The sequence below is a fragment of the Suncus etruscus genome, chromosome 16, assembly GCF_024139225.1.
Source record: "Suncus etruscus isolate mSunEtr1 chromosome 16, mSunEtr1.pri.cur, whole genome shotgun sequence".
NCBI lineage: Eukaryota > Metazoa > Chordata > Mammalia > Eulipotyphla > Soricidae > Suncus > Suncus etruscus.
Window position 1 is genome coordinate 53344734 of NC_064863.1, and position 18523 is coordinate 53363256.

Below are 18523 nucleotides of genomic sequence, written 5' to 3' on the forward strand. Positions count from 1 at the left end.
GATGACATAATGATTAATAATAGAAAACACTAGATAAATGGAGATCATAAAAGCTGTCACAATTTTATTTCTTTGCCACTTACATTTTATCTTGCTTTATCTTTCAGTGTAGTTATATATTATTAATGCAGAAAACCATTATTTCATTCATGAATAATTTAGGAAATACAAAGCGGGTAATGAAAAGTTAATAAAAGATAGAAAATGTATCTATCTTACAATTAATCTAAATTTTACAGATAACTCAATAAACAAACAATCATGCTACTATCCACAATACATATGTACATGCATTTTCTAGGCTTCTTGGTATATTTGTAGGCTTAAATAAATTGGAGAAATCTCTGGCTTCACTACAGGGAAATTAGTATCTTACATTTCTGCCCCAATTTGCCTTCATGTGAATATACATCTACATCTAACATATATGTATATATTAAGAAAGACTCTTTAAGGCAAGACTGGCTATATTAGTACATTAACAATATAAATTACTAAATTTCTCAATTATTCAGTTATATTTTCTTAATAATTATAGCATAGATGTGTGTGTGTGTGTGTGTGTGTGTGTGTGTGTGTGTGTGTGTGTGTGTGTTTGGTTAGGGAAAATAGCATTTGCATCATGACCCTACGTTCAATCCCTGTCGTCACAAAACAAAATGTAACATTAATATTAGCTATTGATTCCTTTATTCCTTCCTTTCAAAATCAACCCTGGTCTAAGTTTTTTTAAATTCTAACTTATATAAGAAAAAATAGTACTGGTTTTCTTTTTGATTTGAAGGCAACTCATAGAGGTACTCAGATGTTTTACTCCTAACATTTCTAGGAAAATCATGAGTGCTGGGGATTGAACCCCAGCCTCCACATGGAATGTCTGTGCTCCAAGTCTCAGCTCTGGTTCCAGGCCTGATGGGTGTATTTATCTGCACTCTCACCACCAAAAGTTCCCGCAACCTTCTTGCAGTGTAAACTTACCACTTTTGATTGTACAATTTGATTTACTAATGTAATTATACTTTTTTATTTTTGTCAATTTCAGTGTTGCCAGGAATAGCACTGTTTTTCTCACTAATTTATTTATATTTCTCAAAGGTGTCCTCATTTTCACTATGAATTATCAATAAAAACTTTCTGTGACACTTCATCCTAGATCGAATTAATATAGGTAGATGATTTAACTGAGTTCATTTGGATTTAATTTAAAAAAAAAAACTGGAATAGTATCTTCCACTTTAAAACTAAACAAGAAGCTATCAGTTTGTTACAGAAAATGTCTTTTTTTTTCCATTTTAAATTTTTTCTTTTCTTTTTACATTTATTACCAACTGGTAAACTCAAATTAGCAATGATCCCCTCCCACCACAGTCGCCCAATAGCTATTCTACCCATCTAGATGAATTGAACTAGAAACGCATAGTCGGGATTCCAGACTATTTATCACCAGCATTACTAAGACCAGACGTAGGTGGGTAAAGAACTAGGATGGGACACATGCATGGTCTTAATATAGCTAACGGTTAGCCTGCCCTGATTATGGCAAAATCAGAACAGCAAGAATAATCACACAGAAAATGTCTTCTATCTCAATATAACTTACATTTTATTTTAATTGTTAATTAGTTTTAAAAATAATAACAATTTAAAAAATAAATTACCGGGGAGGAGTGATTGCACAGTGGATAGGAAATTTGCCTTTTACAAGGGTGACCCTGGTTTGATCCCCAGTATCCCATATGGTTCTCCAAGCCTGCCAGGAGTAATTTCAAGGTGCAGAGCTGGGAGTAACACCTGAGTACTGAGTTACTGGGCCCTGGGTATGGCCCCCCAAACATAAAGATAATTACCTTGAATCATCACACTATAAAATTTATTTGCAAAACTGTTACTCATTTAACATCATGCTTTTATTTTCACAATTTCTAAAATTATACTGTTTTAGTATTTTAATAGTGACATATTAAAATACTCATCATTCATCCTCTTTATACTAGTGAATACCTTAGACTTTAAAACTAAAAAATGACATAATGTTTAAGAGGAAAAACTTGAGTATGAAACATATTGGATAATTCCCAGATCAAACTTGAACATTAGAGATAATAAATTGATTTTGATAAGTTGGCAATATTAAAACAGGAGGGAGTATGGCAGAATGCTGTGAAGTGAATTATTGTAAGACATTTAATACCAGGTAAGAAGTATACTCCACAAAAACAAGAAGAATGATTTATTAACTTGCAAATGGTATGGGGATGTGAAGCTGTAAAGTAGATGTATTATAGTACAATTTTTAATCATGTGAAGTTTAATTATTGCAGAAGAAAACTCATTTTCTGTTATGTATTCATATATTTTCTGGAAAATGTTTTTATAATTTTAAAATTGGATATTATTTCAGTTTACAGTAACATAACAATATAGGAATTACCAGAGTATAATTTAGCTGTACTTACCATAACTCAAGCTGTTTATCTTATTGAAATTTTTTGTTCTATTTATTGGGGTTGAAATTTGTTTTCCAAATGAGAAAGGCTTAACATAATTTTATGCGATATTAACCTATATATCTTCTAGATAATGTTTTTTTTCTAATTTTGCAATTATTCACTGGGCAGTTTAAAGTTTTCTATTAAATTTTGTGATGACTCTATATAGTCTTGATATATGTGATTTTAGTCTTGATTATGTTTTCACTTTTCTAACTTTCTTTGGAAAAGTATTTTAAATTTTTTCTCAATCATTGTTTATCAATGATTTACAATACTGTTTAAAGTTATATAAAATTGTAGAAATTAGTTTCATACCTTTAATTCAATAAATTGTGTTTTAATAGACATTTAAAAATATCTAAGCCTACAACATATTTTTCTTTTTTTTTACAGAAAATATTTTATTTTGAACTATTATTAAATTTTCACATATTTGGTGCCATAGTATGTATGGTGGGGTAATTTTTTTATTAAATATAATTTTTATTTTAATCATAGTGGCTTACATATCATTGACAATAATATTTTAGGTACATATTAACATACTTCTGAAACTTGCAAGCAGTATTATAAAAGATATCTTCTGTATTGTTTTGTTCTGTTTTTGTTTTTGTTTTGTTTTGGGGCCACAATGGGCTGTGATCAGGGGCTAACTCGTGGATTAGTATTCAGAAATAACTCCTGTCTGGCTTCAGGAATCTTAAGGAGTGTTGGAGATCAAGGGATCAACCCTGTGAAGACAAAATCCTTACCTATTAATCTTTTGCTTTAACTTATCTGAGGTATTTTGTGTTTTGTTTTGTTTTTACAAATTTGTAGCAAACTTTTAATGGAAAAATTGGATAAAATTATTTAAAATACACAATTGCAAATTTTATCACTGACATTTATTTCAAGAGTGTATCTTTCAATAAATAATTTAAGTAAACTAAAAGGCAATTGGTTTCATAATTTACAAAGAGTGGTATGTTATGTGTCAGATAAATAATTCAAGCCACATGCTTTACATGTGGCTAATTGAGTTTGTTTCCTACACCACATATTATTCACTGCATACCACTGGAAGAGATCCCTTAGCATACACAGATGTGGCCCAAACTGATCCTCCAAAAAAAGAGACTCATCTACGATCTCTAAAGTGGCATTGCCCTTCCCCGCAGCTTTACTCCTATTAGATTAATAATATCCTTCAGCACTGCAAGGGATCACTCCTGAATACAGACCCAAAAATCGTCACTGGGTACTGTCAGAGATAAACCCTGAGCAGTACTAGGTGTGTCTTAATAGTTAGCCAAAATAAAGAACGTTATGCAATTTGATATGTTTACTTTGTAAATTAATATATACACTGTTTAAATTAATACATAAACTAAGTTTAAAAACAGGTGAGGAATTGTAACACATCCGTTGTACCCAGGCCTTACTCCAGGTCCTGAGCTCAGGGATCATTCTGTAAGAGATACAGAACCATATGGGGAGGGGGTAGAACAGTAGCACAGAAGGTAAAGATTTTGCCTTGTATGCAACTTGAGTTCTGTCTCCTCCACATCTCAAATGGGCCTACAGTCTGCCAGGAGTAATCTCTTAGCACTGATCCAGGAGAAATCCCTGAGCACTACCGGTATGGCCCCCAAACAACAAAATAAATGTAAAAGAAACGGTGATAGAATTGAACTGGATGGGCTGTGTGCAAGGCAATTTGCCTACTGTACTTTCTATATGGCCTCAAAAACAAGTTACTAAAGAGGGTATAAACATATTTACATATATATTAAAACTTATTTCAATTTAAAGTATTACAATTTAACAAAATTAGCATTAACTGGAATTTTGGGGGGGGGGGCTACACCCGGTGACACTCAGGAGTTACTCTGGCTATGCGCTCAGAAATCGCTCCTGGCTTAGGAGACAATATGGGACACTGGAGGATCAAACCATGGTCTGTCCTAGGCTAGAGCAGGCTAGGCAGATGCCTTACTGCTTGGGGCCACCGTTCCGGCCCCTATCTGGAAACTTTTATACATTAATCAATTCTGATTCAGATTGTATTTCATTGTATTTAGGGGTGTGTGTATATATCCAAAAATTTCTGTAAGATAATTATTGGTCAAATTATACTATGTATATATTCATATTAAATTTAGTCACAGTAAAATTACAAAGTTATTTGTGACATACATTGTTGTAACACCAATTCCTTCATCAATGTCTGTTTTCCACCAATGCCCACACTTCCCATTTGCCACTGACATACCAATCTGCCTCTATAAGAGACACTTTAGACATATACACCAAAACAATATTTGCACAATAGCTTATAGTACTGTTCCTGATAGGATTTAACACATAGCAGTTTATCATTATTCAAATTATTAACATAGGGTAACAGGTATTAGAATCATTAAATATTATACCATAGCAAAATAAGAAAAATTTTCATTATAAATATTTATGAAAAAATTTTATAAAGGGCCCGGAGAGATAGCAGAGCGGTGTTTGCCTTACAAGCAGCCGATTCAGGACCAAAGGTGGTTGGTTCGAATCCAGGTGTCCCATATGGTCCCCCGTGCCTGCCAGGAGCTATTTCTGAGCAGACAGCCAGGAGTAACCCCTGAGCAACTCTGGGTGTGGCCCAAAAAACCAAAAAAAAAAAATTTATAAAGGGTTCTGTCTAATATAACTATTCTTATTTTAGATAAATTAATTTTCTACATATTTATATTTTCTGCATACTTTTATTTGATAGTTGATTAGACAATGCTGAAAATGTCTGATAAAAACCTTATAACCTGAAGCTTTACATAAAAAAATCTTTTAAAAATAATTTATGTTAGAATAACATTAGATTAATGGTTTCAAATACTTATGTTAGTAAAAAGTAATCTTTTTAAATTTATTTCTATCTTTAATAAATATTTATTATTATATACAATATCAATATTATATAAATATATAATATGTAAATATATAATATTATAAAATTATATGATATTATTATTAATAATATTAATATTATATATAACATATTACATATATTACTATATAATATTAATATTATAATTATATTCTTAGGCATTAAATATTTGGACTAGCTTTCAAAATAGTATTTTGATTATATAAATTATTTCAGGAGATGAGTACACATTTTCTATTTAATACTACTACTTAATCAAAATAATTATTTATTAGAAACTATACTCTTACCAAATGTGTATGCATGGGCTGGAGAGAGAGTATAGAAGAAAAGGCTCCTACTTTTCATGCAGTTGACCAGACTTGATAACTGGTACCACATATAGTCTCCAAATTCCTGCCAGGAATTATTCCTGAGCTCAAATGAGTGTCACCTAAACACACACACACACACACACACACACAAAATACAAAAATGAGAAATCAGGAGTGGGAGCAATGTCATAAAGGTAGGACATTTGCCTTGCATGAGGCTGAGCCAGGACTGACCACGGTTCAAGCCCCTGGGGTCCCATATGGTCCCCAAGCCTTAAACAATTCCTGAGTGCATAGCCAGGAGTAACCTCTGAGTGTCACTGGTGTGGCCCAAAAATAAAAAAGAAGAGAGAAGTCAACAAAATTGAGCTTGCATATTTACTTATTTATGTATCATTCCATAATAGATTGGATATACAAATCATACCAATAATAGTAATAACAATATATTTATTATTCTTTATGTTTGATTTTCCATTATTTACAAAATTCGTCAATAAACAGTTAATGTGGATACGTTTTTATCAAAATATGTAAATTATATATTGAGTACTATATGATATTATATTGATATTAATATTGAGTACTAATGATTATTAATATAATTTAAAGCTTTCCTGTTTGACAAATTAAGAAAAGTTAAACATAAAGTATCAACTAATGTTGTGCTCCTGTTTTCTTTAGCATATGGTTTTAAAGGATTGTGTTACTGTTGAAAATGTTCTAAATAAATAAACATAGAAAAATAAATTAGAAAGTATTGAATTAATTGGATTAATTTGGTACACAATGTAATTCTAATTGATAATTCCATCAGTTTAATCTGTATCATAAAGCACTCACTCTTCTTTTATTCAAACATTTTTAATTTATTTTTAAAGAGCTACCGTAAAGACAGAGAAAAATAAAAAAATTCAATTATAATATTATTCGATTTAAAGGGATGCATTAACATTTTTAAATCATTAGTTAGAGAACATTTGATATAGGGTAGTTACTTCAATTGATACATAAATCTTAAGTTATTTAACATTAGTGGTAAAGGTTAAAGTATTAAACCTATGAAGATTATGAAAAGGAAATTTAATTGCTTAAATTTTTCATTTGAATGGAATCTACATGCAATATTGTTTCCAAAAATATCGATTAATTTTCTTGAACTCATAAATTTTATGAAGTTTCATTATTATTCAGTAAATAATAATTCAATTATTTATTTTCAAGTGAAAGTATTAAAATATAATAAATTAATTAAGCATTAAAATATTTTATTGTAAAAGTGCATATCTTTATGTTACAAAAATAATTGTATAGTGCACATTAATAACAAGTTCTGGTAATGAATACATTAGTTAACAATTTCATTTTTGTATTCCTAAACTGAAATGTGAGTTTGTATAATATATTCTACATAATATATATGTTGTAAAACTATAAACAAGTATTTAAATTCAAGGAAATATAACCAAAATATAGACAAGATAAAAATTTACTTTGAGAGTTAAATAATCTCACATTACCTCTGTTGATTTTTTTTTTAATTTTTATTTTGATCATAGTGGTTTACATAGTGTTGACAATAATATTTTAGGTACATATTTACATAAAATCAGGGGGGATTCCCATCACCAAATTGTCCTCCCTACACCTCCGTTTCTGTCCTACCTCCCATTTCCTCTTCCCTCACCCCAGGTCGGCTAGAATATGTGGTCCCCTCTGTATCTAACCCACAACTTAGTAGTCTTGCACCTGTTTGGTCTTGATACCTCCCTTAGTTCCCCCTCTAACTGGAGGCAGGACTAGCTAGTTCAAGTTGCGTGGTTTTGTTTGAAAAAGAGAAAAGTAATAAACTGGGGTAAGGGTCTAATACCCCGAAACTGGGCGGAATCCTTCTAGAGGCTCTCATCATCGATTTAAGAGATGGAGAAAAAGAAGGTGAAACACTCCACCAGTACCAAAAGAAGTGTCAAATATCCAGTGAGGGCTTGAGCTATATCGATAAGCACCACAAAAAAAAAAAAAACAGTCAAACAAACAAACAACAAAAAGCAAAACAAAAAACAAACAAAAACAAACAAAAAAAAAACACGCCATGGTCTTGAAATGAGAAACATGGCATAGCACATAACGAAAGAAAAGAAAGGAAGAGAAAATATAAGTATGATTGGGGACAATTTCAATAATCACTCCCAAACAGAGAAATCGACCAAAATAGATAGGTGAATAAAAATAATAATAACAATAATAAATGGAGGTAAAAAAATATATAGATAATAACCAAGGTTTTGTGCTTTTTGTATTTTTATTTTTTCCCTCCTGCCCTGGCACAGTAAATATTGGTGTCATTCGAAAAGGAATTCACTTGGCCTAAGAGATATGGGGTTTCTCCGTCCTTGGAGCATACTGTCATGGGATCAACACTAGACTTTGCTCAGGAACCTTTACTCTACCGGTGGTGTTTTTTTGGTTTTTGTTTTTGTTTTTTGTTTTTTTTTTTTGGTGTGTGGAAGACTTCTGTTCTGTGTTTAGAGGTCTCAGTATCTGCACAGATCCTGAGGTGGGACTTATGATGAAGTCAGTCTTTGTGGTTCTAGAGGTTCTGTTACCTCCGTGTCATTTTAATCCATCTTCTGTGGTTGGTGATCTTGGTCTTTGCACTGATCCTAGGGTGGCACCTAGGATAGCATCTTTCTTTGTGCTTCCAAAAGCCCCGTTCCGTTACAATTTTCTCTGCCGGACCTTTGGGACTGGGGATCCTGATTATTGTGCAGGTCATAGTTCAAACCCTAAACTAGGGCTTTTTTTTTTTTTTTTTTTTGGTCCCAAGATGTATACTGTCTGGTCGTAGTTCTAGCAGCCAGTCACCTATAAATCACGGTCTTGGCTTTTGGACCTACCAAAGGGTGCCAAGACTTCTGGTTTTGTCTTGTCGTTAGCTGGTAAGGTAGGTTAATCTGCTCTAAGGTCAGGATGTTCGGATTTTCCTCATTGTCAGGAAATCATGTTAGAGTTGGCCCTTGTTGTTGACCCCGCAGTATTAAGGCTGTCCCGGCTGGGATTTGTTTCTTGCCGCTGTTGTGAGGAACTGTGCCGTTTCTATATCTGGGATCCAGGGTTCAAGACTGGATGAATGGTATCTAATCACCTGAGGTCTAAGTTGATTCCACATGACATATTTTCAAGGTAGGAGATATCCCTGTATTGTAAACAACTATGAGTTCCCATCTTTAGTAGACAAGAGCTCTTTTTTTTTTTATATGTAAGATTTCCCCTTTATTTGGTGTGCCTTTGCAGAGGGAAGTGGTGCTACATTATAATGTCTGTGTATTTGTGGGTGACAGAGGGGATAACAGAAACAGGTCACATACCCAAAAGCGAGGAAAAAAAAAAAGAAATAAAAATGTATGCGCTCACAAATGTATATGTAGGACAAACATTTAAAAATAAATTAATTAATTAAAAAAAATAAAAAAAAATTTAAGGTGAGTTAGTGAGGTTTTTAAAGGACCAAAGTGGTGCAAAAGACTACCTTACATTTGGGGGAGAGTAGGTAAAGAGGTGGTGTATTACCAGTCTTATGCCTATGTTGGAGGTACAGTTTTTCCCATTGTCTTTTGGGTGTTTCTTCTGGTGTGTGGGTTCCCAGGCATCTTCCTATCCCACCCCCTGACCTTCTTCAGATTGGTAAAAATTTGCGGCAGGGAGGTCTTGGAAGAGTTCTTGCGTTGGGGATACTTTTGGACCTAGGTCCGGTTTCAAGAAACAGTCCACGTTAGGGGGAGTTGGTAGGGAAGGCCGCACAGCATGAGTCCGCAGGGAGTTGGCTGTCTTTTCTTGCAGGAGACGAGGTGTGGGTTTGACTGGGTGTCCCCTCGCTTGGGTGCTGGGTACTGTTTCGTTGGGTAGGAGGTCGGTCTTGATGCCTAATAGATTAAGGACTGAGGGTGAAGAGTTTTAATATGGTGGGAGATCTGGATGGAATTGAGGGGTGAAGGGATAGTTGGATTTCCAGAGGGGAGACAGGGGAAGGTATATGGGAGGGGTATGCAGGGAGAGAAAAGAGAAAATACCTTAGAAAGAACAGGAGAAGAGAAAGGGGAAAAAGTAAAGAGAAGAATAGAATTAAAAAAAAAAGTAGTGAGAAGAGAGGAGAGAATAGCAAGGGAATGCTGGTTAGGTTGAATGTGTTCGAAGAATAGAGCCTGTAGTTTAAGTCTGTACATCGCAGGCACTGCTTCGGTGGTCTGACTGGTCACGTGCTTCAATTCCTAAAAGAAGGTATAACCTAGAGATAAAGTATATGTTAGAGAGTTTTCTCGTGGCCCTCTCGTAGTGCATGCTATGTATGGTATCTCGTGTGGTATCCCGAGTTGCCATCTTAGTTTGTCCGCCCTTTGTATCCAAGGGCGCCTGTGGACAGAAAAGCTGAGAGGTTATTTAAAATATAGTAAGATAAAGGCATTAAAACATAGTGTTATGGTATGTTGCCATTGCAGTCGTGATTTCCCTTGGTGTTCTTTACTTGTGTTCCTGTATACGAACTCTAAGGGATTATTGTGGGCCTTTGTTTTGGAAGTCTGATTACATACCTGTTCTCTTAATGCTGTTGTTTCTGTTGTTGCTGTTTTCTTTGTGGTATAATGTGTTGTCAAGTGTTTGTGTTGCTCCTTTTTCATGAATTTTGGACACTGTTCCCACGTATATGTTGAGTATTACAGTGTTCGAAGTTTCTACCCTGTTAAACCCTGTTATTTGATTGTTAGGTATTAGTTGTATTTAAACTATATGTTCTAGGTGTTTCAGAATAGTGCCACCATTCTGTGTTTATCTTTTGTCTTCTGACTTACTTCGTTTAACATAACATGATCTAAGTCCATCCATGTTGCTGCAAAGTCTGTGATTGTATCGTTTCTGACTGCCATGTAATATTCCATTGTGTATATGTACCACATCTTAATGATCCATTCATCTGTTGTTGGACATCGAGGTTGGTTCCACGATTTTGCTATTATACTGAGTGCTGCGATAAATAGTGGGGTGCATACATATTTTGGAATGAATGCCCTTCCATCTTGGGGGTATATGCCTAGGAGAGCAATTGCTGGGTCAAATGGCAGCTCAATTCTGAGTTCTTTGAGCACTCTCCAGACTTTTCTCCATAGATGTTGGACTAGGGGGAATTCCCACCAGCAGTGGATGAGAGTTCCTTTCATACCGCATCCCCGCCAACAAAGGTTGTTTCCATTATTTTTGATGTGAGCCATCCTCACTGGTGTAAGGTGGTATCTCATTGTTGTCTTGATTTGGATCTCCCTGATGATGAGTGAAGGTGAGCATGTTTTCATGTGTTTGTTGGCCATCCTTCTGTCTTCCTCAGAGAAGTGTCTATTCATTTCATCTCCCCATTTTTTTATGGCTTTATTTGGTTTTGAGGGTCTCAGCTTTCTGAGTGCTTTGTATGTTCTAGATATCAGGCCTTTATCTGATATGTCGAGTGAAAAGATTTTTTCCCATTCTGTTAGCTGTCTTCTTGCATTAAGTAGGGTTTGTTTTGCCATGCAGAAGCTTTTTAGTTTGATGTAGTCCCATTTGTTTATATTACATGCTAAAGTTCTTGCCATTGGTGCTCCATTCTCAAAGACCTTTTTGATATATAGGTCTTCGAGTGTTCTGCCTATTTTATTCTCGATAAACTTTATAGATTCGGGTCTGATTTCAAGGTCTTTAATCCATTTTGAGTTGACTTTTGTATAAGGGGTGAGATATGGGTCGATTTTCACTTTCTTACATGTGGTTTTCCAGTTGTACTAACACCATTTGTTGAATAGGCTTTCTTTGTTCCATTTCAGATTCTTGCCTCTTTTATCAAATATTAGTTGGCTGTATATCTGGGGGTTTATGTCTGGGAATTCTGTTCTGACCCACTGGTCTGAGGTTCTGTCTCTGTTCCAGTACCACGCTGTTTTAATTACTATGGCTTTATAGTATAGTTTCAAGTTAGGTAAGGAGATGCCTCCCAGCTTCTTGTTTTTCAATATGTGTTTGGCTATCCTGGCTCTTTTGTGGTTCCAGATGAATTTTGTGATTGATTGTTCTATTTCTTTAAAGAATTGTGTCTGGATTTGGATAGGGATTGCATTAAATCTATATAGAAGTTTGGGTAAGATAGTCATTTTGACTATGTTAATTCTACCTATCCATGAGCATGGGATGTTCTTCCATTTCTTTAGATCGTCTTCAATTTCTTTCTGAAGTGTTTTGAAGTTTTCCTGGTATAGGTCTTTCACTTCTCTTGTAAGGTTGATTCCTAGATACTTGATATTTTTTGATACTATCTTGAATGGAATTGTATTTTTAATCTCTCTCTCCTCAACTTCATTGTTTGTATATAAAAACGCTACTGTCTTTTGTGTATTTACTTTGTATCCAGCCACTTTGCTGTATTGGTTGATTGTTTCTAGGAGTTTTACTGTGGACTCTTTAGGGTTTTTGATGTAGATCATCATATCGTTGGCAAATAGAGATAGCTTGTGTTCCTCTTTCCCTACTTGAATTTCTTTGATTCCCTTCTCTTGTCGAATTGCTATTGCTAGGACTTCTAAGGTTATATTGAATAAGAGTGGAGAGAGTGGACAGCCTTGTCTAGTTCCTGACCTTAGTGGGAATGCTTCTAGTTTCTCGCCATTAAGTATAATGTTGGCTATAGGCTTTTCATATATAGTTGTAACTATCTTGAGGAAGGTTCCTTCTAATCCTATTTTGCTGAGTGTCTTTAGCATGAAAGGATGTTGGATTTTGTCAAACGCCTTCTCTGCGTCGATTGATATGATCATGTGGTTTTTGTCTTTCATGTTGTTGATGTGATGTATCATGTTGATTGATTTGCGTATGTTGAACCAACCTTGCATTCCTGGTTTGAATCCCACTTGGTCGTGATGAATGATCTTTTTGATGAAGTGTTGGATTCGGTTTGCTAAGATTTTGTTGAGAATTTTTGCATCTATGTTCATTAGTGAGATTGGTCTGTAGTTTTCTTTCTTGGTGGTGTCTTTGCCTTCTTTGGGAATGAGTGTGATATTAGCCTCATAAAAGGAGTTGGGGAGGATTCCTGTTTTGTCTATGGTTTGGAAAAGACTATGGAAAAGTGGTAGTAGGTCTTCTTGAAATGTTTGATAGAATTCACCTGTAAATCCATCTGGGCCTGGGCTTTTGTTCTTAGGGAGTTTTTTAATTACATCTTCAATTTCCTCTGAGGTGATTGGACTGTTTAGACTTTCTAGATCTTCCTTTTCCAGACTTGGAAGAGGGTGTTTGTCCAAGAATCTGTCGATTTCTACTGGGTTCTCTAGCCTAGTTGAGTATAGTTGTTCATAATATGATCTCATGATATGTTGTATTTCTTGGGGTTCTGTTGTAATCTCTCCCCTTTCATTTGTGATCCTACTGATTTGGGTGTTTTCCCTCTTTTTTTTGGTGAGTTTTGCCAATGGTTTGTCTATCTTGTTTATTTTTTCGAAAAACCAACTCCTGGTCTCATTGTCTGTTGATTTTTTTTACTATTTTATTTCTTGTTACAAGATTTAGAATAATAAATGACAATCTATTTGTGCATTTATATTTTTGTTGAAGCATCAATGATTACAATGCTCTGAATTTCACGTGTGAATATTTGAAAGCCAATATGTTCTTTTTCTTAGATTTGATATTCTCCACATTTTACATTAACAATGGGTCCATAGTTCCACGTTTTTTGTTTCTTTTTTAATCAATCATTATTTATACAATGAATTTGACTATTAATAAATTATTTCAATACAGCTAATAACTATTTTAGTTTTCTGCATTTCTGTGAATTAATATGGATTAAATAATAATGGTCCTAGTTAATAAAAAACTTATTTCTGTAACTTCCATTTATATTTTTATTGTTACTTTTCAAATGCCTTTGCACATCTGTCTTTCAATAGTTTATTACATGCCTCTATTGACTGTGTTGTTTCATCTAATCAAGTCCAGCTTCTACAACTTGGATCAGCTGCTCATCCTTGCTGTTTATCATTCTGGTCTTCCTGCTGCCCACCACAACCCTCCCATATTTGGTGTTTGCTCTGGTTCCTATTGATCATTCTACAGGGCCTCATTTACTTGATCTTGAACCAAATGCATAATTCAACTCTTCCTTTTCTTGCGCTAGGCCTATTTCTGATATCCCTACAGACATACAGTGAAGTTCCTAGTCCTGGAGCCCAGGGTTGGAGAGTCCTCCGACTCCTGATGTACTTCAATTCCTGGACTACAGTTGAGTGGACAGCATCTATGTCTCCCCAGCTCTGGCTGTTTCTTCCACAGAACACATACCCTTAGGGCTGCACTGCTGTGTCTATTTGTGCAGCATGTGCATTACAGTAGCCCATTTTTGCTGGAGGCAGAGTAGGGCCAAATACCGGCAGCCTACTTTTTCCTGTTTTGTAAAAATGTACCTATTATACAAAATACATCCCTTGTCTGAAGAGTGATGGCAAAAAAAAATTGTCCTGTTATAACATAATTCAACTTATGGCCCTATTTCTAACAATATATTCGAGTATGTCAGACTAGAGCTTTAAGATGAGCTAACATATTAAATATCTAAAAATTATATCTTAAGTACTAAATACTAAATTCAAAATACCTATAAGATAGTTAAATGGATGTTTTACTTGGTATGAAAGACTTTTAATCTCTTTATATATTCTTATTAATTCAATTAAATATTTATTTTGATATTCAATTACTGTCTTTATTCTAAGAAGAGTGATAGTGATTACAGGGTCAGAAAAGGGCATGTTTTAGTTGATCAAGAAATGAATTAATTGCATTTCAGAGACAGTAACTATAATGGTCAAATATAGAGTGTAAAATATGAGTAAAACAAGACATTATAAGTAGATCCAGGACTGATTAAAATCTATAAGACATGCCTCTCGTCTTCTGTTTTATTGTACAGTGATTATTCCTTTTCTCCAATGCCCTTTTATTATTTCTCATAATGTTTTCCTCTTTTCTATATCAGCCCAAGTAAAAAACATGCACTCTAATTAAATACTATATTTTAGGACTGTTAGTAAAATATTAGAAATTTTTTCATATTGATGATTTAATATATCAAATAATCAAAATATTAAATTAGCTCTAGCTCAATTATAATGTACAACTGAGAGAGATGGAGAAACAAAATTAGTTATGTTGCTAACAAACATATAGTAAACTAATTGAATTTATATGTTACAAGTATTTATACTCATAAATATTTAGGACCAAACATTTTTCTCACTTATAAAGCAAATACTTAGAGAGTATGAAGGAGGTTTGGCTTTGATTTAAATGTGACAGAAATAGATAAATAAAATAATTAAGGCAAGATGTCATGTTTTGAATTAACATCTAATTAGAATACAGATACATTTTAATTGTAGTTGGATTTCTACTGTCAAAGCAATTATGTTAATCATAAGGTTAGTAATATAGAATTTAGACTAAATTATTAGAAAAAAATCAATAAATAGAATTATTGAGAATGATAGATTTTGAAAAGCATTACTTAAACTTAATGGTACAAAAGACATAAAAATTCAATGCTTGGGAAAATAACCTGTTGAAAAAAATATTTTGATTTAGAAATCTGAGGCCATGATTTTGACTCCAAGTACCACCAACATATTTTTATGCCTGGTCTGGCTTCTATGTTGTTTGGAATTCCCCACATGCAATGAAGTCTGTAGTCCACTAAAGTCAGGTATGTGAGAGTACCACAAGTAAAATTACACAGCACCACAATCAAATAAATGCATATATCATGACCAGGAGATTTTAAGGACCAAACTAACATGCACACATTCTACAAGCAGAAGGTGTGAGTGTACAATCAAAGGAGCATAGCCCTTAGAAAGTGCTGCAACTACTTCTATTAAGTACCTTGAGTGAGTGTATGAGCACCCCCAAATAAAGGTATAACTTTTAGTGAGCATCACACTTGCTTAAGTGTGTGAGCAACATTGTTATGTGAATGTGAGAGGCCCTAGTCATGAGAGGGAGAGAAAGAAAGAAGAAAGAAAGAAAGAAAGAAAGAAAGAAAGGAAGGAAGGAAGGAAGGAAGGAAGGAAGGAAGGAAGGAAGGAAGGAAGGAAGGAAGGAAGGAAGGAAGGAAGGAAGGAAGGAAGGAAGGAAGGAAGGAAGGAAGGAAGGAAGAGGGAGGGAAGAAGGAAGGAAGGAAGGAAGGAAGGAGGGAAGGAAGGAAGGAAGGAAGGAAGGAAGGAAGGAGAAAGAAAGAAAGAGAAAGAAAGAAAGAAAGAAAGAAAGAAAGAAAGAAAGAAAGAAAGAAAGAAAGAAAGAAAGAAAGAAAGAAAGAAAGAAAGAAAGAAAGAAAGAAAGAAAGAAAGAAAGAAAGAAGAAAGAAAGAAAGAAAGAAAGAAAGAAAGAAAGAAAGAAAGAAAGAAAGAAAGAAAGAAAGAAAGAAAGAAAGAAAGAAAGAAAGAAAGAAAGAAAGAAAGAAAGAAAAAGAAAAGAGAAGAAAAGAGAAGAAAAGGAAGAGGGAAAGAACATAAAAGGAAAAATAATAGGGGCTGGAGAGATAGATAGTAAGAGTTTGCCTTATATGCAGAAGGATGGTGGTTCGAATCCTGGCATCCCATATAGTTCCCGTAGCCTGCCAGGAACGATTTCTGAGCATAGACCCAGGAATAACCCCTGAGCACTACTGAGTGTGACACCAAAACAAAAATATAAATTAATTTATTAATTAATTAAGAAATTAGGGAAAATACAAGAGAGAGTTTATGAAACATCAGAAAACTAATAAGGTAGAATAATAAAAGGGGAGATTCTAAGTTGAAATATAGAAAATGTTTTATATTTAGTTATTTGTAAATGAGATAACTTGTTACAAATATAGTATTTTTCACCTACTAGAAAATGTGTAGTATTAATGAGATCTAGTTGTGGGTTACTAATGAAAATGCCTGTCTAAACTTAAGAGCAAAATGAAGAAGGCAAAAATAATAATTAGAAAAAGAAATAAAGCACAACATGTTTCTTCTGTTTATTTCTCTGCTTCATTTAGTTTGAATATATGTCCAATGCTACACAATTTACTATCCTAATTAGGTTAATGATTAGGATTTTGGTATAAGATGGTGTATTCATCCCCTGCAAATTAATTTACAAGTTTTAGTTACTTTTCTATTGCTCTTAATTAACTTAATTCTCCCATTGGAGAAAATTTATAATTTAAATGATCTTTTTTGTTATTATGATTAAGAATTATTTTCCCAAGAAGCTTATCATTAATTAAACATCCTTTTAAAATCTTAACTGCCTGGCTGGACTTTTGTTTATTTAGTTTGTTTTGTTTCTTTTTTTTTTTCTTTGAATATTTGCTGCTTTTGTGGCAGTGAAAATTGGTTTTGTTTTACATCACACCTATGCAGTTTTAAAACTTATTAGAATCAATGTTTTAAGAAAACGAGTATAAAGAAAATCAATATGTTCTAAAATGTTCAACAGAAAAGTCTCAGCAATAAATATTCATTTCATAAAATTAATTCTGGCATAAAACTTTTCTCATATATTTTATTATAGAACATTTATAAGTCTGCGAAATCTATTTTTATTGTGTCATATTTCTTAATATAGAAGAAAGATCATGCTAGATATTTGCTTTTTGGAAACAAATTTATCTCTTTATTACACTAGGTAGTTTAATTTTAGCAAAACTCAAGGACAAAAATAAAATGAACTATGAAGTGGAAAATGAAATAATTATTGTCAACTTTTTCAGAATAATAGGAGGGTTATTTAAATTAATACACAAATTAAAAAATGTATCTAACTGCAGGAAAACTTGTTTAACAGTGGTAGTTTATGTATATTTATTAAAAAATAAAGTGAGGCATATGTATCAGCAATGTTCAATTAGTATGTAAATTTCAGTATATATCCTAAGATAATGTTACACTTCATAGTTAAATATAATGATTTTAACATTATATTATTTATTATATATTATATTATATATTATTATTTGAGTTGCTTTTTAGCAATTAGGTAACAGATATCTAAAATACTATCTCATAATATATTCACAATATGGATATTTAATATGATTTCCTGAACATCAGGAAAATTCATATACATTAATCAAATTGATAGACAAATAGTTTATTAACAACCATTCAGATTGCTTGTCTCAAGTTTTTAGTAATTAAAAAAATCTAGTTTAACACAAGACAAATTGCTATAATATTTATATATTTAAGATATAATGAAAAATTTTCTATAACTCTTGTGAAGTAAGAAAAAACATGGAATATTTTCTCTGAAATATACTAATTAATAAAATAAAATTGGTCCATATTAAAGGTGTTTCAATTTAAATATTTAGGCAATATAGGGAAATGCTGCTTTTATTAATAAGAATGTACTCCAGTAGTGGTTGAATATATTTCAGCACAGTCTTCATATAACCTATATATAGTTATTTATAACATATATTTTTTCAATCATTTAATGACAGAGGATATAATTTCCATTTGGTTCTTTGAAAAGCTTTAGGTAATTATTATTATTGTTGTTATTGTTATTGTTATTATTTTCGGTTTTTAGGTCACACCCGGCAGCATTCAGGGATTACTCCTGGCTCTATGCTTAGAAATTGCTACTGACAGACTCGGGGGACCACATGGGTTGCCAAGATTTGAACAATCGTCCTTCTGCATGCAAGGCAAACGCCCTTCCTCCATGCTATCTTTCCGGCCCCAAGGTACTTA

General features: G+C 33.2%; 1 non-coding gene across 1 annotated transcript; it reads right to left on the reverse strand.

The window, feature by feature from the left end:
- Window positions 1–1435: 1435 nt before the first annotated feature.
- LOC126033245 (small nucleolar RNA SNORA72) lies at window positions 1436–1569 on the reverse strand. The gene has a single exon (XR_007504362.1). It is a non-coding gene; the product is annotated as a small nucleolar RNA SNORA72 (small nucleolar RNA).
- Between the last annotated feature and the right edge of the window lie 16954 nt (window positions 1570–18523).